At 39.5% G+C, this 24,678-nt stretch overlaps 2 long non-coding RNA genes across 2 annotated transcripts; one reads left to right on the top strand and one right to left on the bottom strand.

Annotated features, from left to right (window-relative positions):
• Window positions 1-1,113: 1,113 nt before the first annotated feature.
• On the top strand, window positions 1,114-20,498 carry LOC119493934. Its single transcript, XR_005208051.1, has 3 exons — window positions 1,114-1,349; window positions 12,733-12,844; window positions 20,388-20,498. It is a non-coding gene; the product is annotated as an uncharacterized LOC119493934 (long non-coding RNA).
• Window positions 20,236-24,405, bottom strand: LOC119493936. Its single transcript, XR_005208052.1, has 2 exons — window positions 23,819-24,405; window positions 20,236-21,280 (listed from the first exon to the last, which is right to left on the bottom strand). It is a non-coding gene; the product is annotated as an uncharacterized LOC119493936 (long non-coding RNA).
• Between the last annotated feature and the right edge of the window lie 273 nt (window positions 24,406-24,678).

The following is a 24,678-nucleotide window of genomic DNA, read 5'->3' as shown; positions in this document are numbered from 1 at the left end:
ATTTCTATATTGTATGAGGCCATAACAGTAATTTTATACATGAAATAAGGCAGGATACTTAATGGTCTAGTAGGCCTATATGTTCTGATAATTGTCTCTTCTATGTGTCTGGTACCTCAACAAACAATCAGCAGGCCTGTATTTAATAGTTGTGCAACAGTTCAACAAGCCCACGGTTCAGTTTGTACGTCATTAAACAGTTTGGTTTGTCTGGTTTTGCATGCCTAGTGTATACTCATTCCCAGGGCGTCAAATACCAACGCTTTGTCACAGCCGTCGTCGTTCGATACCAATGCTTAAAGCACCCTTTAGCGTTGGTATGAGACGCACCGGGCTTTCCATTAACTACAATGGAAACCCATCCGTGGCAGCAGTCTTTCATGTCCACTGTTCACAACTTCAGAGTTATTTTCACTGTACAAATGTAGTAGTTTTAAGCCCAACCATGTTTTGTTTTTTTCCTAAACCTAATTATAGTGGTTTATTGCCTGAACCTAAGCGTGTTTTTGTTTACTTCACAACATTAAGCACATGTTTACTGCGACTGAAAAGAGTGGCACCGAGGGGTCTGACAAAGCGTCAGTATGTGACAAGTTGGGATGGGAACATGTTGGTGTGAGAGGTGTATGAAAATCAAGTCAGTTTGTGAGAGTATTAGATGTTCTGTTGTTTCTGCCTTTCTAGGATTAATTAATAATTAATCCTCAGAGTTTTCATTTTTTTGCTTTGTTTGCTTGTTTGTCTTTTGATTCTGTGTTTGCAAATCTGGTCAGACTTAACTTAATCTCCTGTTGATATGACCGTTAAAGCTAAATGCAAAAATGAATTTAGAGCTATTATGAAATACATATAAATACTATAAAGTACTTAACAACAGCCAATAATGTCAGTAAATCATTTCATGAGAGGTGGCAGATTTTTGATTCCTTCGCTGTTTATTTATCCAAGTTTAAAGTGAAACCCATCCATCTTTGAACACAATGATCCAAACATCATCATGTCTCTCCTCACTAACAGACAATTTAAATTAGTAAACTGTGTATTTGGCCACAAGGAAGTCAACTTCCTTGAATTTCATGTACACTTTGTCATTTTTGCTCCTCCTCAGGAAAGCCATCCATATTGATGGCAGCGGGTGATTTATATTGCCAGGACCAGCATCCAATGGCAGCGCCTGTTGATCAATCAAACCTAATCTGATTGGATGGAATCCTTAAAGAACAGCCAGATGGGAGCCATCAGAGTCAGTCTGTCCACTGCAGCCTCTGATTCACTTCCTGTTCCCAGAAGGCCTCTCTCTGGGCGCTGAAGGATGATGCTGCACCACAGAGCTGGACCAGATAGATCCGGTATATTTCAACTGAAATCAATATGGGTGGATGGTGAATTGGCTGGTACACAAATTGGGTGTTTTATAATGCTGTGTTAGTGGGCTGCAGCACACAGCTTAGAGAACAGATATGTTGCTTTGTTAGTGGACATGAAGTAATGTCAGCGTTATTAAAGGATAAGTCTGTGATATTCTATGTTTTCTTACTGTCAACAAATCACATTCAAACAAGTTTTTTCTGTGTATCCGAAGCCAATATTATCTTATTCCTCTGTGCCATAGAGCTCCATTGTTGTCCAAAAAAATATCTAAAACTCAGTTACACTATGTGACATGCCATGAACATGGGCATTGTAGTTGTTTTTGAGTCGATCCTGCTTACATCATCCTGCTGCTGTAGATACTCTAGTGCACCAAATCTGCTAAAAAATAGTCCCCAACAAACACACTGTTTACTCCTGTTTGAGAACCATTCACTAAAAAAACTACAGTTCCCAGTGGATCTATTATCTAAAATTGAAAGTACATATTTGTTACCTGTTTTTTTTTAAAGATTAAGTCTTCAGTAGGAACCCCTGGGACTTGGGACTGAAAGCCAGAGATGAGCTTGGTAAGTTGGAGAGTATTGAGACTAAGGGACTATTGTTGGTTTTGGTGTTTTCATGGAATTTGCTGACAGTAACAAAAACATAGAATAACACCAGCCTTATCCTTTAAATTGTCACTGGTATTGTGACATCCCTAATGTGGTCATAACTACGTATTGGCCAAATTTTCAATTTTACCTGATGATGGAAATTGAGGAAAATGTCCATAATTACGATTCATTTTGTGACAAACATGAATGCGTTTACCAAATTTCATGACAATCCCTCCAATAGTTGGTGAGACATTTCACTCAAAACCACATATGCCATCCTCATGGTGTCACTAGAGGGAAAGTCAGTAGGATTCACCTTCTAGGGACCGCGGATGTCTGTATAACATTTCATTGCAATCCATCCAATAGTTGAGATATCAACTAAGTAGCTAGCATGGCTAAAACAATCTGTGGCAAACTGCTGTTCTATCCCTTCTATTTCTATGCTGTGTATCCTCTCCTCCTCTGCCTCCCCTGTTGAAGCTTGACGTGACAAATAGCTGGATCTGCACTTTTCTGTAGCAAAACCAACATGCCCCTCATCATCGCCGGGTGCAAATTTGATCAGAACACACCCAGAATCCCCCGGCTGCCTGATGATGAATTGGCATATTAGGGACGATGTTTATGCATCAGGCCAGCACTCTCCAGCAAATGACAGTAAATTGCTTCTCAGACAAATCTCTGGTCTGGGACTCCAGCGACTGGGGATGAATTGAACCTTCCTCACGGGTTCCAGGAAAACTTGTCAAAGAGATCAGATGATGATTTCTCCTTAGGTGGCTACTTTTTCTGTGAAATTAGTCATTTTCAGCCCATTTATTTGATAAAAATGAATCGAACAAACCTAAATTCACAAATATCGATTTTCTTCCTTATTGGTTTGAGGAATTTGAGAAAAGCTACACTCATCTACAAATGACTTTTTACGGTGTATTTACCTTTCAATACAGTCTGTCACGTAATGTCCCATTGATGGAGTGAGCTTGTGAAGTCAGCAGTTGAACTTGACTGTTCATATAGCTTTTATATGAATTAACGTCAGTGTAAGCTGGTCTAGCTGAGCCTGGTCCAGGTCCAGATTGAAGCCACAGAATGAAAACCAATAGCCCTGGGCTGATATAGAGTAGCAGTGAGAAGACGGAGGGAACAGTGAGAGGAGCAATAACGCTAATGTGATCAAAGAAAATGGCTCTCTGAATAGAGGTGGGATGAAAGCCATACCCCTGAAATCTGGGTCTGCAGGCCCTGAAAGAGGTGACAGCATGATGAAGTTTCTACTGGATTTCCTGAGAGTAGAGGCAAAGTGGCCCTAAACCACCAGCACTCACGTGTTGGATGGGAAATTGATAGGCAATATGTGTTCATCGTAGGTGGGCCTCTATATGAATAACATCCCAGGGTCTAGAAAATGTGACATAATATAACAAAAATAAAATGGCATTAGTAGTAATTGTAATTTAAGCAAATTAGCTGGGGTAGCTATAGTGATAGCAGCTAGAGATGCTCCTGTTGTCTCTACAGGCTGTTCTCATACACCGGTCGTAGCTATACCTACAAAAAGTATGCATTGTAATTCGTATATATATCCCAGGAAATTAATTTGTATTTAATCCATGTAATCGTGAAACAGGAAGTATAAAGAGCGATAAACTCCACATAGAGAGGAGGTTGGGTTGGATGAGTCGGTCAAAACAGAAGTCAACATTGATTTATTTGTCACGTAACTTCCGTACTTAAGTGACGCCACTACTGGAGTTATTTTTAGCCAAACCACGATCTTTTCCTAAATCTAACGAAGTAGTTTAATTGCCTAAACCTAACCAAGTTGTTTCCTGTGAAGAAGTTTATTTTGAAAAGACTGTATGCATGTAACAAGCAGAAATTAACACGTGTTGCTGGACATTCGTAGGAAAACTCACAAAAAATTAGGAATAACTTTTCGTAAGATATCATGCGAACCGTTGTATTAGGATACGCTGTGTTTCTAATATGTTAAAATATGTACGGATATGTGAACGTGCCACATGGTCAAAACAACTACAGAAAGGTAGATAAACCTTTAGCTAAATGGCTACAAAGCCACCATACAGCTGACAGTTACATTTAAATAAAATCCATTATTAACACTAATTCAGGTTATATGCTGTAGAAGCTTTACACTGTTTAACTATGACTTTTTTCTTTTATTAACAAACCAACTAAATATAGGGCTTTCACCCAGGAGACCGGAGTTCGCATCCCGTGTGAAACAAACAATGTGTGGTTGTCTTTGTGTTCATAGTTGGGTTTTTTTAACCCAGTTTTTCCCTAAACTTAACTAAGCATTTTTATTTGCCTAAACCTAAAGAAGTTGTAGTTTTATTTGCCTAAACCTAAAGAAGTTGTAGATTTATTGCCTAAACCTAAAGAAACCTTTTTGTTTGTGTTCAAAACGTGAGGTTTCACTCAGTTGTACAACGTGTTAGAACGTGTTACTTTTAAGTTTCACTTTCACTTTTACAACGTAGAAGGCATAGTAGGCCCCTGATAACAGTCGAATGGGGTGCACGATCAAAACAACAAACTGATAATGCAACAGTCCTCATAATTTTTTATCTACAGTATTTATTGGCCATCGGCAGCTTGTAACACCCGGAGGCAACAACCAGGGTGTGTCGAGCTCTTGTTTAGCTTCTATTCAAAAGCAATCACAAAATGCCCACCAGTTTGCAACCAGCATTTGTCCGCCCTCTCCTTCCCCTGGCTGTGTTTGCAGGTTTGCATCTGAATCAGGAGGCTGGCGGGGGCCCGAAGCCGCTCGGCCACGTGGACCAGATTGATGTCATTGTCTCGGCACACTGACCTTTGCTGTAATACCCACGGCAGACATCACAAACTCTCACATCAATTTAGTCCAATTGGATGTGGCATGTCTTGGCTAACTCAATTTGTGGAGAAATGCACCTGTCTCTGCCTTCCCTCCCTATAGATTTACTCAAGGGGAGGGGGAGGTATTGCAGGGAAGAGAAAGGGAGAGTGAGGGGAGGGTTTTGGAGTGGAGTTGGCTGCTGATCCACTAGCCTCCCACCCTCCTCACCCCCCACCCCAAAAAAAAACACTCACCCATATGCATATAAACACCATGCACCAACTTCTCCCTCTTTCTCTTTCTCTCAGCTCTTTTCCCTCGGCCATACTTTGCAGATGTAGCAGTGTGTGTGTGTGTGTGTGTGTGCGTGCCTGTGTGTGTGTTTTCCAAGGTCTGGGCAGAGCGTCTGGGAGGAGCAGAAGGAGAGCCATTAGCCCGGCGGTAATCAGATTAGAGCGACGTTAAAGGGGGATGTGAATTTAAACAGCCAACAGAGAGAAGAAGAGGAAAAGTTGGAGGTGTTATTAAGGTTGTTCATTACTCATATGCTCTCAGTGTGTGTGTGTGTTTGAGTAGGTGTGTGTATGAAGCATATGCTGGAGTTGGTGTGCAAGGTCACTTTTGCATTCAGCATATGTGTCCATACAGTATAGGTGGGATGTATGTAGCTGTACAGGATGTATGCATTCATGACAGCCTGTTAGTTCAGGTATATATGTGTTCTTAAGTGTGTGCGGCACATGTGTGTGTTTGTGTGTGTGTGTTTTATGCAAAGCGGGCGAGCTGTCAGAGATGAATAATATGTGTTGGGATCTGAGCATTAGGTAATGAGCAGCATGCTGTGAGGTGAGGCATAAGCCCTCCATCTGCACTGATGCTGTTTACTTGTAAACACACGCACACAAACACATTTGTTCTACTATCCTAGTGAGGACCTCCATTCATTCTTCCATAAACACTAATCTCAACCAAAACTGAGCCCCAATCTAAAGCTGTATATTAATATTTAATCAAGTTCAGTGAAAGACACTCCCTGACGGTCAGCACACACCTCTGTAGCTCTCTGGAGATTTTCAGCCTGCTTGTTTTTATGGCACATTGTCTGTACAGTTCAGTCTTAGTGCTCTCATCAGTCTTGTTTCCAGCAGCATAATTCCAATGTTCACGACCTGCCCAGCACCAAATGGAGGACATACCGTATAAAGTTAGCAGCTAGCTGGTGAATATAGAGGTGCGTTTAGCAGCTTAAGAGACGGATATTTCGTCAGGAGTTGGTGGAGATCAAAACAGAGCTGCTGCTGGGCAAATGTTTGCTATTATTGTTATTTAACGTATCCTCATACAACGGTTTGATATCTCACAAAAAGTTATTCCTCATTTTTCTAGCGTTTCCCTACGAGTATCTAGCAACACCTGTCAATTTCCGCTCATTACATGCATAAAGTCTTTTCAAAATAAACTTCCGTCTTCACAGGAAACAATTTAGTTAGTTTTACTTAGTTAGGTTTAGGAAAAGATCGTTGTTTGGGTTAAAACAACTCCGTGAGTGGCGTAACTTAAGTATGCAAGTTACGTGACAAATACATCAACGCATACACCTAGTGGCCAAAAATTCATTATCACAGCTTGAACTCAAGTCTTAAACCTAAGTTCCATCAAAATCTCCTTTTGTTAAGATGCTTTTCATCTATCTTTTATTAGGGCACTTGTCCTCATAAAACACAGAAGAACACATTTATATCACAAAGACATTGTTCCTACCCAATGCGAGGAGAATTGTATATTCATGTACACAATGTACATTGTAGTAAAATATCGTGTAAGACCTTTAAAGCCTCACACACACGAGTAAACACGCACAACCATTAAAACAGATGTTGAGATAACATTTGCAGGCATTATGGATTCTCCCTGCAGTCGTATTGACAGGCGAGTCAATAAGCCAGCAGGGTAAAGATGAACCTAACCTTACTATTCACTTAACATTGACTTCAGTAGAATCTCCTGGACAACACAGTGAAAAGAGCACTGCACGTCAAAATACCAAAATGCCTCGCATGTCAAAATGTCAGTGATGTTCAAGTGATGAGTGTCGGAACATTTAGCATTTCATCATGGCTGACTGCATCGTTAATACACCCAACAGAAAGTATTATCTGCTTCTTGTTTGTATAATAGAATTTAAAGGACCGGTGTGTAACATTTCGGGGGATGTATTGGCAGAAATGGAATATAATATTAATCAATATGTTTTCTTTAGTGCATAATCACCTGAAAGAGTTGTTGTGTTTTTGTTAGCTTAGAATGAGCCGTTTGTATCTACATATGGAGCGGGTCCTCTTCACGGAGTCAAACACTGGCTCTAGATAGAGCCATTTGCTCTATTCGCTTAACACATGGGAGAGGTTTAATAAGGTCAGATCTTATACCCTGCACCTTTAAGTGGGGAATATTTCCAGACTGGGTGGAACCAGATAGGATATGAAAAAGATGATTGAAAAATTATATTTTTATACTTGCAACTATATTGATATTTTATATTTGTGCTTTTACATTTGCACACCTTCCTACTTTGTACTGCAACTGCTCAGGCTGGTCTCATACACTGTTCATAGCTATACCTACGAAAAGTAATGCACTGTAATTTGTGTATATCCTACAAAATCAATTTGTGTGTAATTCACGTAATTGTGAACCAGGAAGTATAAAGAGCAGCGAACGCTGTGTAGGGAGGAGGTCGGGGTGGATAGGTAGGTCAAAAAACACCAGACTTTCACCCAGTGTCTCGTGTGAAACTAGAAGTCAACGTTGGTTTATTTGTCCCGTAACTTCCGTACTTAAGTAACGCCACTTCTGCAGTTATTTTAACTCAAACGACGATCTTTTCCTAAACCTAACCAAGTTGTTTCCTGTGAAGACAGAAGTTTCTTTTGAAAAGACTGTTTGCATTAAAGAGCGGAAATTGACATGTGTTGCTGGACATTCGTAGGAAAACGTACGAAAGATGATGCCCAATGCAACCTAGTGCACTTTGTTTACTTTCCACCATTTCATCCAAGTGTCTGAATTTTCAGTGTAAAATATAATTGTCCACAGTATAACTGCTTTTTGTTAAAAATCCCATAATGTCATACTTTCCCTTTGATAGATTACAGTTACAATTCTATGCAGTGATAATTCATAAGTGTCTGAGACCTCACTTTACTGTACTATTGAGTGTTTATTATGTAGCGACTAATGAATGACTGAACGAGGAAGAGAGATTTTGAACATTACGAGCATTAAAATAAGGCTAAACGCTGCCTGTTGCTATGGTAACTTGTAATTTAATACTGTAAACCTGTAGCACTGATTTAGATCGGTAGCCAGAGTTATGTTTGTTGTTTTACAGTTTTAATAGAAACCTTCCAGCCAATCAGAAACAATTACTTTTGTGGCCGTATAGTATAAAACCCTACAAATACATCACAGCGAAGTATTTTACTTTGATAACAGTTTGAAGATGTTTTACTTCTCAGACTTCAACTCAGCTGTGACATTGGAAGTTCATGTTGAAGGGTAGATATACTCCTCCAGTCCCAGGGCAGCATGTGTGGGAGAAGATTGACCTTGATACCAATTTGGTATGTGTTTAGTTTGAAGGACAGTTCCCTCACAAAACTTCTGTCATCTGCTGTTGCAGCAAGTTCATTCTTACTCTTTGGAGGATGTCAAAAGGCATTCTGGGAAATGTAGGAAATGACCAAATGAAGTAAAACTAGGTGAAGCAAGCTGAGGCAAACAAGAGTAAAATACAACACTTCATTACTGAAATGAAGTGATGTGACAGATTTATTAAATTTGACAGATAATCTCAGGGTGGATTTTTTTTATGAAACACCTGAACAGGTTTTACACACACACACACACACGCACACGCACGCACACACACACACACACACACACACAAACACAGACACACACACTCACATAACCACCCATACAAATGTGTTTTTTCCCCTCTTGTTCCCAGCCAAAGGTCCAGTTAGTGACCTATTACAGCCGGGCTGCACAGAGTGACCCCCACTGCCCCCTCACACCACCACCCGTCCCTTCGCCCTGCTCCCCACCCGAATGCTGAGGCATCACTGCTCCTGAGCACACAGTCCTGTAGCACCCCCTGACCCCGCGCTGTCCCCCATTATAGAGCAGTCAGAAAGCTTTTAGGGGCTCCGGTAACGCTGAAAGATTGATGGCGTAAAATGGGGTGGAGGAGGGGCGAAGAGCAGGTGGTTAAGAAGAGAATGTCCTGCTTAATGGGTTGCCAGGAATGTAATTCAATAATTATGAAAAGTGACTCAGGAGAGCTGGCTGGATGGAAGGATGGCTGGATAGAGGGCTGCTGAGGGAAGCAGAGAGGCCTTCTGCACATGCCTGAGCATCCTCATCCTCTTCCTCATCCTCATCCTCCAGCTGGGAAGAAACAGGTGAACAGATTTCAATCATTCAGCCTTCGTTTGATACATGCTACAATCTCATAACAGCACCCTCTATACGAAATGTTTCACTTAAACTAGATATTTATTCATGGAGTTACAAAGTGGGAGGAGGTGTTTTTGGCGCCCCTGGTTCTGAATGTAAAAGTCCTATTTATTTTCCCCAAAAGCTTTAGGTGTGTTTCCATCCACCTGTTTTAATGCCCCATTTTCAATTTGCACATAAAAATCCTGAGTAGAATCACTGGAAATTTTGAAAAAAAGTAAAGATATTGAAAAAAACGCTTGGCTGAGTTGGAAAACTAGCTGTACCGATAAATGCAAAATGCAAGAAAGTGCTATGGAAACACATTTGGGGATATGACGTACACGAAACATTTGACTTAGGCGTCCACTAATGAACAATGGCTGCAGACGAAAACATACATGAAACAAACATAAATGCCATATTTACATCATGTTTTCATGGGTTTGACTGGCGCTCATTTAATCACGTCATCTGGTTGCGTCTTCTTTTTCCGCAATGGTTTAACGGCACCTGACTGGAGAGTTAGCACCACCTACTGCTTATCTCCATGAACCAGCTCCTAATATTCACATAACAGTAGCAAAACATTTTCTTTTGCAGATTTTTTATGAAAATTTGGTAAAAAATTGCGATACTTTTGGATGCAAATCTGGCTCAAGTTACATGACTTTTACGTCTTAGGTCAGCATTGACTCTTCCTCTTGAATCGTCGTGTTCATTGGTTTTAAAAAACGTCGAAGGTACAAGCATTAATATTTCAGGGGAAATGTTAACTACGACTCCCAAGGTGCATTTCGGGGAGAAACATTCAATCAGCAAGTGTGACGTTAACGACGAGTTGAAGCAAAAGATTACACTAATGAGAAAACTGACTGATTAAAAGTTATGTGTTATATTCACGAGTACAAGCGAGAAAGTGTACTACGGGTGACCAGGAGACTGCTGTTCGTGTCCTGTGTGAAACCAAAAATCAAAAGCATTACATAAAAAAGTCTGGTCAGGGCGGTTGTTATTTATTTACGGTAGATACGGTTGTTGTATTTGAACACGAAACATAATCTTTTTTTTCTAACTATAACCAAATAGTTTTGTTGCCTACACCTAACCAATCGTTTCACAACGTTAAGCACGTGGCATTGCGTTTCTGCAAGTGTGATACGAGGCTGATATGAACCATATCCTGTGGTTTACAGAAACAGACAATGCCAACTTTTTTCTGGCGACTCAGTTGAAAACCCACTAGTTGTAATTTGTTTTTATTTGTAAAACATAAACACCTCATCAGGTTATTAAAACCCTCAAATCCCCTGAAACCATATTGAGAAATTAACCTCAATGCTACGAACACGAGGCCAAAATCCAAAAACATGGACACATTATCTGAACTTCGTTATTCAATCTCAATGCTATTGATAATTCTGAATATTAAACTGGTGTCACTTTCTTAACAAGGACTAAAATTACCCATAATCTCCATATTAAGAACTATAATTTCATTCCTTTTGTTTCATCTTAAGTGTCACATTTTGGCAAAGGTCTCTTAAAGTAGCCACCACCAGTTTATGGTTTAGGTGTCACAGGAGGTAACAGACATCCTAGCAAACTGCATCATTTTCACACAAAAAAAGAGGCCAAAGTTTTGAGCAATAAAGTTTGATCAGCCTGTCACAGATGATTAAAAACAAGCTGCTCAGTTGTGAGAAACTCATCTTCATAAAGCCAACAAGGTAACTGTATATACATTTATTTATATTTCTACTATCATTGTGCTTTTATAAAATCCCTGACTGCTCTGCTGCTTTTTCAAAATCACATTTCAGGATGGATTTCTTTATCTGTCCATGTTTACTGTATGAGTTTACTGATTGAATTAAAGCTATTGCTTTGCCTCAAACTCTGTGTGTCATCAATATTTCGTTGCCGGCCAGATGCAAAACACTGCAGACCTGCTGCATCGCTTTAAAGTCTGTAAGTATGATCCTAGTTCCTCTTGAAGTTGTCAGAATCGTTTACGCAGCGAAAGAAAACAGAAAACTGAACTGAAGCTATGTTATTGCAGAGATATTGTTCTTGTGTACGCCTGATGATTTGTGTTATTGTTTTTTTGTCTTTGTTTAAAAGTTGACGTGGTAAGTTATCTGATAAATGAGCTTCTAAAGTCCTGCAACTTTCAGACATTTGCTCACTCAGAAAATGTATTTTCTATGCTCCAAAAAATGACATATGTGCTTTGTTTTTCATTCTTGGCAACAGCGAAATGGTATTTTTATTTACTGTACACTGCTTCCACATTTCAATATACCCAGTTTACTTACTGGATTTAAAAGCCGCACAATAAAGTATTGTCTGTGCAGGAGCAGTATTTTACAGTTTTGATGTAATTTACAAACATATACATCTGACCCCAGTATGTCAATAAAACCCTTCTCCAGTTGGTGAAAGTCTTCCCATCAACTCTTCCTCATCTTTCATCTATTTCATCCTCTCTCCCTCTCTACAGGGTCTACTTTTGCTCTGTGTCTTCTTACTTTTGCTCTCCAAGATGTATTGATAATTTCCAGCAAAAATAGGATTTCAGTTTATTCTACAGAGCAAAAAATCTAATAGCAGAGTCCTCAATTCAATTGTGTTTTACCGGAGTGGAGAACAATAAACAGGGAGGAGGGCTCCGTTCCAGACGTTCACCATGAGATTATTGTTCAAAAGAGATCTGATACGATTACAGGAAGCAATAGATGATAATTACATCAGAACATGACTTTTCCTCAGCGAACACTTATATTCATCTGGGTTATGCATCGGCCCCAAACTGAAATGTGGCAATGCATGAGATGACATGGCCTGCTAGTGCCGGAGACTGTGGGGGAGGTGTTTGCAGTCATCACAGGGTCAGGAGGACACTTACGATGTTTGATTGTGATCATCTATTAATCGTACATTTTTAAGGGAAATTTCCCAAACTTCACAGCTTCTCAAATGTGAATGTTTGCAGTTTTTTTCTTTAGTAAACTGCATATAATTTATTTGGCTTTTGGACTAATTGGTCGGATCAGCTTTTTTTGACCATTTTCAGACATTTTAGAGAACGATGATTGTTGGTTGCAGTCGTATGTATTTTGTAGCAGTGACGTATGAATCGTGACCTGAAAATCGTTACAGTGACACAGAGCTGCAATTAATGATATTCAGTTTGTCATTAAAGGCTCAGTCTGTAGATTTTTGACCATATACATTTGAGGTGTGTTTACAAACATTAGTGAATAGTTGTGAGTGGAAAAATGGAAAATCTGCATTTTGTGTCTCTCAACCAATCAATGAAGTGAGATGATAATTAAAGCTAGGGTTGGTAATAATTCAAAAACATTTATTGTTATATTTGTTGAAATTCTCTCTTCTCTTCTGTTGCAGGACTGTAATAAATCCATCCAACCACTCCACTCGGCCTGGATGAAATGATGGCTACCTGCCTGTCCACCTACCTTATTCACTCATTGTGTATCACCGGAGTCTTCCACAAGCTGTGAGTACTAACAATAACCATGTTCATTGTTTACGTTGATATGGTATTTTGGGGGAGTGGTTGCTAGTTTCTTAAGCTTACCAACCCTAGCTTTAAGTTTTCACTCCAAACTCGTCAAATACCACCGTTTGGTCAGTGCCCGTCGGCATCGGAGACCGACGCATGAGGTACCCCTCTTGCGTTACTTTTGGGGACAGCGTGTCAGTATACGCTCGTTACATGCATAGTGTCCTTTCAAAATAAACAACAAGAAGTTAGGTTTAGGCACCACTTAGTTAGGGTTAGGAAACGGTCGCAGTTGACGTTAACTTCACTGACTAGTGACTCACGTGACTTACGGGACTGACAAAGACTGATGTGACAAAATAAGCCAACGTTACTTTTAGTTTCACACGGGACACAAACAACGGTCTCCCATCCATCACCCGTCCCGCCTGCCCTGAACGGACTCTCACGCTATTAATACTACGTCACTTGCTCCAACCGCCGAATAACGCCGCGGGTGGGTTTTCATTAGAGTTAGTTGAAAGCCTGGTTCGTCACATAAAGGGTGCCTCCTCCGTGCATCGTTTTCCGATGCCGAATGCCACTTACCAAATGGCGGTATTTGACGAGTTGGGAGTGAGAACGGGTTACTGTGATAGATAAATACAAAATTACTCTTTAGAAATGGAACTGGATGGTGAATAAAATGTCAACTAAAAGACTGATCCCTGTCCTGAGCGGACCTGTGTGTTGCTGTGGCTCTCTGGCTCTGTCACTGTTAAGCCGGTCCCTCAGTAACATTTGGCCACACAATCTGTGGAGAAAAAAAAGCCAAACAAACAGAAAAACAAACTTGGAGTAATGACACTCGCCATTTGCCAGGGTCGGCTGTTTGGTAAAGAACGAGCGGTGGTGAGGGCCAGGCGCTGAAAGATGGCCACTTTTACAAGTCACGACAATGCAAAAGAAAAATAACAAAACTGGCCAACTTTGATGGCCCCTGAATATATTGGGCACTCTGCCTTGTGTGTGTGTGTGTGTGTGTGTGTGTGTGTGTGTGTTGTGTTGTGTGTGTGCCTGCAGCAGCGGGTGGGGGGCAGAAGGGTTAAGTAGGATAGAAGGCACCCATACTTCAGATTGGCAGCAAGCTGCCGCAAGGATAATCTAATCAGGGGATGCAATTCAATTAGCCAAGGGTCTCTGGGGCCACCAAGCCAGGCAGCCGGTGGCAGCGCTGCTACCAAGGGCTCTGCTGCCTCCACACCCGACACCCTGACGCTAGCCTCCGCCGGGGCCCTGGCCGCTCCGCATGAATGCAGATGAAATTTGAAATATGAAAATCTCCAATAATTTATGGAAGTTGTCAGGAACACGGAGCCAAGCTGCTGCTGCTGCTGCGGCCGAGGGGAGAAAGAGAGAGAGAGAGAGAGAGAGAGAGAGAGAGAGAGAGATGGAGGGGGGAGGGTGTTATTCTTCTATGGAGTTAAAATTGTCTTACAGCTGCTGCTGCTGACATTATAACACATATTACAGGGCGGCGTATCAGTGCTATAATGAGAAAACAAACACTATGTTATGGCCATTTTGGTGTTTTTCATGTTCATTGTTAATGTATTTCTGAACCTTTAAGAGAAGGACTATTTAATTTCTGGTAGAGTTTTGTGGTTTGTCTGGCAACAGGGATATCTAATATGATGCACGACAAGAGCATACAGGGGATGTGATGTTGTTTATTTCTTAACTGAAAATGCAAACAATTACTGGGCTTTTTGACAAGGCAGCACGTCGTGTTCAAGCCTAACATCTGGCCCTATACTTTAAACTGCTAAAAAACATTTTTTTCTAAGGAAGTTTGTCTATTATTGAGTCCTACAGTCACTTGCCAGTTTATTATTTATTCAGATAAATAAATAAATAAAAACAGAAATATAATTTATGCAACATTATTTCAATTAATTAATGCCTACTAATATTTTTAATATTATTTTGGTTCATTTATTGGCATATTTATGTATTTATCGAGTCATTTATTCATTTAGATTTTTGATTTTGGCAGATTCCGTCCCACATAGTTTATTAGGTACACCTAGCTAGATAATGCAGGATAATGCAGTGAAATACAGTAGCCCTGCAATAACCGTGAAGGTTTCTGTTGTAAAAATGTTTTTGTCCAATCCATTTATATCAACGAAAGTAGACTAAATATTAGAAACACCTGTCAGTGTAAAGTAATACAGTTCAACAGCACCACAAATTACAACCTCCAGAATAAAGTTGAATCAACACACACCTCTCTAAAACAGTTTAAAAAAACTAAACATTATAACCTTCATGTAAGTAGGATTTATTGCAGGACTGTTGTATCAGACTGCATTAGTTCCAGCCCCAGTTTGTGCCTTTTATCTATTATCATTACATTCAAGTCACAGAGGTAGAAATCTAATTTTCCAAAATATAAATACCTCTTTGGAAAACGGTTATTTAACAGAACTTACTGCTGTTCTGAAGTTATTTCCAGAAATCCTCAAAGACTCTTTAGATAAAAATATTTTAATCTGTTGTGTTATTAAAAAAAAAAAAGAGTTGTAACCAGAATTACATTGTAAAACACAAGCAAAATATTAACATGTTTTGTATTAATTTGGACATAAACATCAATTACTTATATAACTGATAATTTGAGAAGATATGTCATGTCCGTCTACCATCTTTGTTATGATTAATGTTTCTTAAAAAGAGTCATAATTTGGGGAATGGGTTAAATATCTTTTGTATTTAATTTGATGGTGCAACAGAATATTTAATATTAATATTACATAATGACAAGAGTCTTTGAGGATTCTGGAAATATCTTCAGAGCAGGTCTAATAAATACACTGAATATATATTTCCTTCCTTATAAAACATTTGAAAATCCAAATTTAATTCTTAGATTATTTATTCTCTTTTTTGTCATTATTTGTGTGAGTATTATAGTTTATATTGGCACATTAATTGTCTTTGTACACTATTATGTTATGTTATTTTCACCTTTATTTACCTTATTTTGTGATTTATCTTTTCTTGTTTTTTTTAGCTAGTGTGAATTAGTGATGAGTTTTTTTATTATTATATAAACACCTGTCCTCATTACACTTCAACCCTGATGAAGACTTGTTGAGTCCAAACATGTTGGTGGATTTCCTTTAATAGTACCTGGACAGTCATTGTTTTTTATTTGTACTTGACTACTTGTCCCGTCCTTGAAGAGCACCTATATTTATACTTCAACATTAACATTGAGTTTCTTGACCCATTGCAGCAATCCCCAGTTTTTTCGTCACTATTTTAAATCCTGTATTGATTACATTCATGTTGACAAGTTTGCCGTCTTCTTCGTTGTCTTTGTTGGCGTATTGCTCTTTGCTCTATACTCCACCAATGGTCGATCAGTGGAATAGCCTGAAACTCACATGAATGTGTGTTGTGTGGCTCGCGTACTCGTGTTCATGCACGATAGAAACAAAACAGATCCATTGGTAAAAACATTGCTCATAGAAACAGGATAGCTGTACCTAATAAACTGACAACTGAGTTTAAAAGTCCTATTTTCTTTAAACAAATGAAAAAAAATCCGCCTGTGCCCTGAGAATAATTCAACTATTTTCCAATATAATTCAAAATGTTTCAAGTTTTTGTGTCACATTTTAATCTGGAAAATTGAATTCACTATTTTTAAGAAAAATTTGACTTTTAAGAAATAAATAATGGACAAAAATCACTTAGCAATATGTAGATATTTGCAGTGTACATTATATATCCTGGTGATACACCTTCATCAATCCTCAGACTGGTCTGAAGTAGTACTGTACACACCTCCATTGTGCAGATTTCACTCCTCCTCCTCTCCTCCTCTGTGTCACATTTAGCTGTGACATGCAGCTCCTCAGGAGAAGAGAAGGAGCTGATGAGAGCTGGAGTAGTGGGGGAGGAGGTGAGATAGAAGATGGAGGGAGAAACCAAAGCTCAGAGAGAGAGAGAGAGAAGCTCTTAGACAGATTATTGCTCATTAGAGGCTGCCTTGCACCGTACCATTATGTCAGGAGGAATCCTTTTTCATTTGCACAAATTTGCCTGGAATTTTTCTTATTTAGCCCGGCCTCCATTATCAGAGCTGGAAATCAGATTAGCCTATGATTATTCTCTGGCTCGCTTGCCAACATTTCCCCATGCGGCCAACGCCGGTGGCTTGGATTTGTCTTGGCCTTTTGTTAACCTCTGCCCACCAACAATGCACACAACAACAGCCGCAATATGAAATAATTCAGTGCTGGATAATGTGCTCAGCCTGAAGGGCCACTCGCGATTAGATTTGTTCATGCTGCACATAAACACGTGTTTTCCATGTCAGTCAGACAGGGGACATACAGTATATCCCTTTTGGTGCATAAATGTTGATATATATATATAATATAATGTCGGCCTACATGTTATATGTATAAAGTCTGACTTGATTATACCTTATAACCTTATATATTTTTTGAAAGAGGGATAGAGGGGTAGTGGTGAAAAGTAACTAAATACTGTACTTAAAAGATATGCTGTGTAGCTTTTAGCGGGATTTATTGGCAACAAATTGAATATAATGTTTATTATTATGTTTTCATTAGTGTATAATCACCTGAAAATAAGAATCATTGTGTTTTTGTTACCTTAGAATGAGCCCTTCATATCTACATGGGAAGCGGGTCCTCTTCACAGAGGCCGCCATGTTGCAACGCCATGTTTCTACAGTAGTAGTAGTTTTTCAGGCTGGTCTCATACATACATACCTACGAAAAGTAATGCACTGTAATTTGTATATATCCCACGAAATGAATAATCCACGTAATTGTTAACTATGAAATATAAATAGTGGTGAATGCCGTGTCGGAGGTCAGGGTGGATGGGTGGGTCAAAAGCTACCAGTCTTTCACCCAGGAGACTGGTGTTTGTGTCCGCGTGAAACTCAGAAGTCAATGTTGATTTCTTTGTCCCGTAACGTACACAGTTAAATTGCGCCACTTCCGGAGTTATTTTAAGCCAAACCGCGATCTTTTCCTAAACCTGACCAAGTTGTTTTGTTGCCTAAACCTAAGAAAGTTGTTTCCTGTGAAGTTTATTTTGAAAAGACTGTATGCATGTAATGAGTAGAAAGTGACACGTGTCGCTGGGCATTCGTAGGAAAACTAACAAAAAAGGCGGGGTCAACTTTTTGGTTAAATATCATACGAACCATTGTATGAGAATATGTTGAGTGTTCACGTTGAAGTAGCAGCTTGAATTTGGTGGCACGATTTCACCTGATGGCCTAGGACTTCTAGGACGGGGTATTCAGTAGGCTGCAATCAAAATCTTTTTTCCGTTGTACATACATGTATGTATCAGTACGTACTCTACTAGTACACCATTAGAGCAAACAATTGGAAAGTATTACGCTGTACATTGCGAGCCACAATCTAAAGCGTTAATCATTTTATTTAACAGCTTTAGTTTAGGTAGTAGTTACTTTTCAGATTAAGATTTTACATAAAAGAATAAATAAGATCAAATTATAAAATACAATGTATTGTCACTGCCAGGAGCCCAAAATACAAGAAAAATGACAGGACACTTCTTTCACAAATCTTTAGTGATAATCATTCAAAATATAATTATACAACAGCTCTAGGTTGTAAAATATATATATATATTCTATCTATTTATACTCACTCACATGTAAGAAATAAAACACAGTAGGCTATATGAACATGTAAAGTTATGTTATTATAAGTAAAACATGCTCAGTGTATTTACTGATGAATAGATAGATTCTAGACGACCCCACATTTATCTTGTGACCCTTTGGCGGGGTCCAACCCCTATGTTGGGAACCACTGTATTACATCAGTATTAACATATATTACAATAATAATATTTCAGTCACAGGAGACATTTTACTGCAGAATAAGTACTTTTACTTTTGATACTTTGAGTACATTGTGCTGATAATATTTCTGTACTTTTGAATGCATGACTTTTTCTTGTAATGCAGTATTTTTATATTGTTGTACTGGTACTTTTACTCAAAAGTTGTACTTCTCCCACCACTGGTGAGGATAATCGTAGGTGTCAACGTGACTATCAAACTGCAGAAGTACAGCAGAGGAACAGGTGGAATGGTTTCCCATTGCTAAATAATCACTCCAATTAGGCAATTAAAATCCGAGGCAGAATCCAGTTATGGATACCCCGTGAATAAACCCCCCGGCACTAATCACAAATCAATAAAGACACGTTTCACTGTTACGCTTTCATTAACCTATTGCTTTTGAACTGCTCACACAGATTTTGTGTGGCTTTAATTGGCTGTAAAGCAATAAGGTGTAATGTGCTGTTAGTTAGGCTCTTTTACATTCATTAGTAAATAGTGTAAGTCGTTGATTATAATCATGAAAAGGTTGTTAAACTTAATAACAACTCAAATATAAGCAGGGATGAGAGGGAACACCAGAATGCACCTGAACAGGTGTGTTGATCTGTGTCACTGCCGTCATTTTAAATTCTGTAAAGACAATTCTTATTTGTGATTTACTGTGAGAATTACAGGTCATTATACCCAATAACCATGGTTCTCTACTGAAATTGTCAGTCATATCTGCTTAGCCCTGTTATGCTATCGGTCGCCACAGAAAGTTGAGAATGTTGTGCCCGTAGGGCTTTGCAATTTATGAATATTATATCAATATTATGATATGAGACTAGATATCGTCTTAGATTTTAGATATTGTGATATCGTCAAAGTGGCTTTTCCTGGTTTTAAAGGCTGTATTACATCAGACTGTTGTTCTATTATTTGCCTTTACCCACTTTACTGAATATTATTTATCAAAAATATATCATTGTGTAAATATTTTGTAAAAGCACCAATGGTCATCCATACAATATTGTTGCAGTATCAATGTCAAGGAATTTGATCAAAAACATTATATTTGATTTTCTCCATATCGCCCAGCCCTATGTGCCGCACCTCAAACATTTCATTATGAGCTCTTCTAGTCGTAAAAAAAAAAACAATAATAAGTAAAATGTCCACTAAAACTCTATCATAAATGTCAGTATACAGATCTGAATGACTTGACCTGAAATTACCTGTTTGACTAGGAATTAAAAAGACTTGTGAGTTGAATTGGATTTATTTCAAATGACTGGAAACGTCTCCAAAAAAAAAAACGTTTAAATAAGCTTTGCATATATCTCCTTACTGAGTGCATGGAAGAGCAGAAATAAAAAGAACAAAGAGCAGTTATTTTGTGGAAACTTTGGTAGATTTATTTTCATTAAAGACATTACAGTAGAATGCAAATGAAGATGACAGAATTACACAAAAGCAGAACATATACAAAGTATTTCTGAGATAACATTTTAAATTTTAGTTTTAATAAACAACAACAATTCAGACTTTTAGTGCATTTGGGAACTTTGATTCAGCTTTGTTTTGTGCAACACATGCCGGGTCTTGACAATAACTTCTCATCTTTGATCTCTATGAACCCTGCAGAGTGACGACGACCACCAGGCCATCAGTCTCAGACCTTCATCCTGCCAACTCCAGCCAGGAGGGTCTGCAGGACACCGTGTAGCCACGCTGGAGTCACTGAAAGCTGGCTTGGTAGGAGCAGATTACTGCCTAATTGTGCTTTTCAGAGCTGCTGTGCGCTGGTGGGGTTACAACAGGGCTGCATGCGGTCTGGGGCCACAGCAGTGGACGCTGCACCGATGGCATCCAACCTAGCAGGGTCTCATTGATCTGCCGAAGCAAAGGTCACCACAGTTATGCATCTGTAGGCTGAATGGTGGCCACCAGAGTAGCAGCAGCAGACGGGCATCAGACAGCTTGTGGTCAACTTTTTGGGATCATTTCTAGTGCGTGTGAAAAGCAGCCTGCAGATTTCCAGTTTTGTTCATCCGCTTCCCTTTTCCCCCCATTATGCATCCTGAGACTGGATGATCCATCTCCCCCTCTCTCTTTCTCTCTCCACATCCTTCGTCCCTGCATCCCCCCCCTCCAGCTCTCCACCAGCCAACCCCTGCTATTTTCACCCCACACACATCCGTCGCTGCACTTATCCAGCCTCAGACGGCTGCTGGCTCGATAGCTAAACGGATTATCCAACAACAGAGCACCTCTCCTTCTCCCTCTCTTCCTCTCCCTCTCTCTCTCTCTCTCTCTCCCTCTCTCTCCATGCACTCCTCTAGCCGTGGGTCCTCGGAGGCGGAGGGGCCCTATTGAGCGGGGCCCAGGCTCTCCACTAGCCAGGCTCTTTATTGAGGCGTCTATGGGGCTTTATGCTGCCAGCGCTCGGCCTTGCCCTCGCCATCATCAATCATCCTCGGCTCCGGGGCTGCTATCACGGCCCAGACAGCCGGCCAATCGCAGCCTTCCAGGAAGCTCTATAGGAGATGGAGAGAGAAGCAGAAAAAAATAGAGAATCACTCTGTTTCTGTTGCTGCCAGTCTCACATTTGATTTGATTGACATCTTGTGTACCTTCTGGGTGCAAAGCACTGGTATGAACCAAGACTGGCCTGTGTGGGATTTGATTAGATCATGAAGTGAGAGTCTGAGTCATGAAAGCCCACATAACAATGTTAAAATCATCATCACAGAAGGCATTTGGCAGCAATAACAGAGCCTTTTATGGGAGATCTATAGTAATCCTATAAGTTTGAATTTTAGATGAGGGGTTCAGTGTATAAATATTGCAACAAAACTATGAATCCCAGAAGAAATAAAGCTGACAGATTAAACCTGATAAGGTCTATAAACTCACTAATGAGTACCACAGACACAGGAGAATTTTCTATAAGAATAATGTAGGTTTGTTTAAAGAAAACTACATGTCAAAGCTCACGTTTCTCTTTTTCATCAAGCCTCAACATGTCGAATTTCTACTCGAGTCTTAACTTGATTTTTCTTTTCTTTTCTTTTCTTTTTTTTCTTGTTGGCCCATCTCTCTCTGTGCAGCCCTGAGCTCTCATCCTGCTCCAGGAGGAATAGGCAGAATCTGATTACAGACCTATTTTACAGCAGACGCCGGGGCGCAATAAAGGGAGAGAGAGCACGGAAACGGGACTCGGCCCATCAATTAGATCTCTATTAGCAGCCAATGCAGACCTCACCTCAGGAAACGCCGGGGCCCTGAAATTAAACAATTCTTCAAGCTCGACAAGCCAGTCAACTCTGCTATATGTTTGAGAGAGGAGGAGGAGGGAGGGAGGGGATGGTGGTCCTTACCAGAGCCACTATATCCTACTATACTTGTTATAAAACCATAAAGAATAAACTATATGGAGCATAAGGAATGGCTCAAAAGAAACAGAAATGCAGCCGCTAATAAAGATAAGATAAATCCACTACTGGGCACCAAATACAGACTATAAATCCTTATTTTGGATAGATATTTTAAGAACAATAAGGTCTAAAACAGAAGCATTGGCTAAGTCCTTCTTTAAAACCTACAAAATAAGGGCACTAACAAGACAAAATGTAATGAAATATAGTAATATTACAGTGTCTTTTCCTTGGCTCCTTGTCCTATAACCTCCTTCCGGTGCCATTAATCTCCAACTGTTGACCTGCTGACCTGAGGCGGGACAAAATGTCAATATTGGATAATTAGCCACAGCATTAGGGCCATTTAGAGAGGACACCTTGAGAGGCGTCTGCAGGGCCCTTCCGTAATTCATAATTGCTTTTTCAGGAAATTAAAAGTTTTACTTTGCAGTTTTCTTAATTTCATCCCAGGTCTGCTCCAACGAGAGCCGCTGCGAGATGCCAGATAATTGGGTTTTAGTCGATGGGATGTGGTATTTCCATGTTAACAGGGGTTTATTGGTGCAGTGCAGCGATACAGCATCAGCTTCCTGTAGTTCCAGTCCATAGACTCCTATATATTTATGGGTCTTTATCTGGTTTTGTTACACCCAGTAACCTGGTAAGAAAGACCAATATTACTGGGATGATATCTAACACCAGTAGCTAGGTCTCTCCAGAGGTAACCCTTCATCCTATTGCTGTTCATTTTCAGATATAAAGCAGACAAAAAGACAATTTCACGAAATGAATTCATGTGTAATCCACGTAATTGTTAACTATGAAATATAAATAGTGGCCAATGCCGTGCAGGAGGTCAGGGTGGATGGGTGGGTGAAAAGCTACCAGACTTTCACCCAGAGGACCGCTGTTTGTGTCCCATGTAAAACCAGAGGTCAAAGTTGATTTATTGGTCACGTAACTTCCGTACTTAAATAACATCACTTCCGAGGTTATTTAAACCCAAACCGTGATCTTTTCCTTAACCTAACTACGTAGTTTTGTTGCCTAAGCCTAACCAAGTCGATCTATTCCTAAACCGAACTAAGTCGTTTTGTTGCCTAAGCCTAACCAAGTCAAGCTTTTACTACTGTAAGTAGTTTTATTTTGAAAAGACTGTAGTGGAAATTGACACGTGCGTCACTTATTCATGGACATTCTTAGGAAAAAGCACAATAAAATGTTTGTTTCCTAAACCTAACCAAGTCGATCTTTTCCTAAACCTAACTAAGTAGTTTTATTTTGAAAGACTGGAGCGGAAATTAACATCTGTTTCACGTGTTGCTGGATCTTCTAGGAAAAAGGATGAAAAATACTTTATTGAAAGTCGTGCTGAGCATCACGAAAAAAAAATCAAATAGATTAAATTTCATTGCTATTTTACAAACTGCAGTAGACATGTCAGGTTTATCCTGCTCACAGATGTCTGAGGTTTTGGGAAAATGCAGTTGCTTTCACAGCCTAATGTTTCTCCTCGATTCATTTCTGGCATGATCTCTCCCTTTAACAATCTTCTCCTGTTTCTCACTGGTATATACTGTGGCACGTATATTCTCTATTTGCTCAAATCAAAGGATGGCCATTTATCATCGAGAAGGACAGCTTCGCATTTTCTACCTTGCCTCGCTCGGTTCCAGCACCCAAATTCAGCATTTTTATGGAAAACTGCAGTCATTTTGATTGATGAAATCCAAAGATGTCCAAAACAATCCGGGGGATCCCCAACTGTGGCGCACCGGCAGGGGAGCTCCAGTGTTGTCATTGTTCCGCAGAAAGAAAGGAGCGCGTCCGGAGAACACCAGGGGGAGAAAAAAAAAAAAATCACGATTTTCAGTTCAAAAGGGCCAGAAAAGCAGCGTTTCTTTACAGGCAGTGGGAAAGTGGAGGAAAACCTTTTTTTCCCACTTGCAGACGAAAACAATACTTGCTTTGCTTGATGCATTCAGCTATAAAGACATGGGGCTGTAATAGAAACAGGCGAGAATAGTGAAGGGATTATTTTAACTGATGTTATTTGTGTTCTCAGCTGAATGGCTGTAGTGCAACACATCCCCCCCCTATGTATTCATCCGATTTACGCATATAGCAATATTTGCACTATCTGTTTATATCATGTTTATTTTTGTTTATAGCTTATTTTGTATATTGTAATTGGTAGAAATTCATTTTTTTTATTCTTATTTTATTCTAACGTTTTTATCTATTTTTTTTTTGTTATTATACTGTTTACTTGCACCAACAAAACCAAAGCAAATTCCTAGTGTATACCTCTTACACCTGGCAATAAACACCATTCTGATTCTGATTCTGATTCTGATTCTGATTCTGAATCTGATTCTGATTCTGATTCTGCGTCATGTAGCTGCGTAAAGTAATATACCCTTAAAACCCATTTCAGACTTCTCACATACACTGTAAACAATTGCTGTTAATTTACAGCAGGATTTCAACAGTATTAACCTGTTATTGCTAAAAAC

The sequence above is a fragment of the Sebastes umbrosus genome, chromosome 9 (assembly GCF_015220745.1).
Source record: "Sebastes umbrosus isolate fSebUmb1 chromosome 9, fSebUmb1.pri, whole genome shotgun sequence".
NCBI lineage: Eukaryota > Metazoa > Chordata > Actinopteri > Perciformes > Sebastidae > Sebastes > Sebastes umbrosus.
This window is presented reverse-complemented; position numbering and strand designations above follow the sequence as displayed.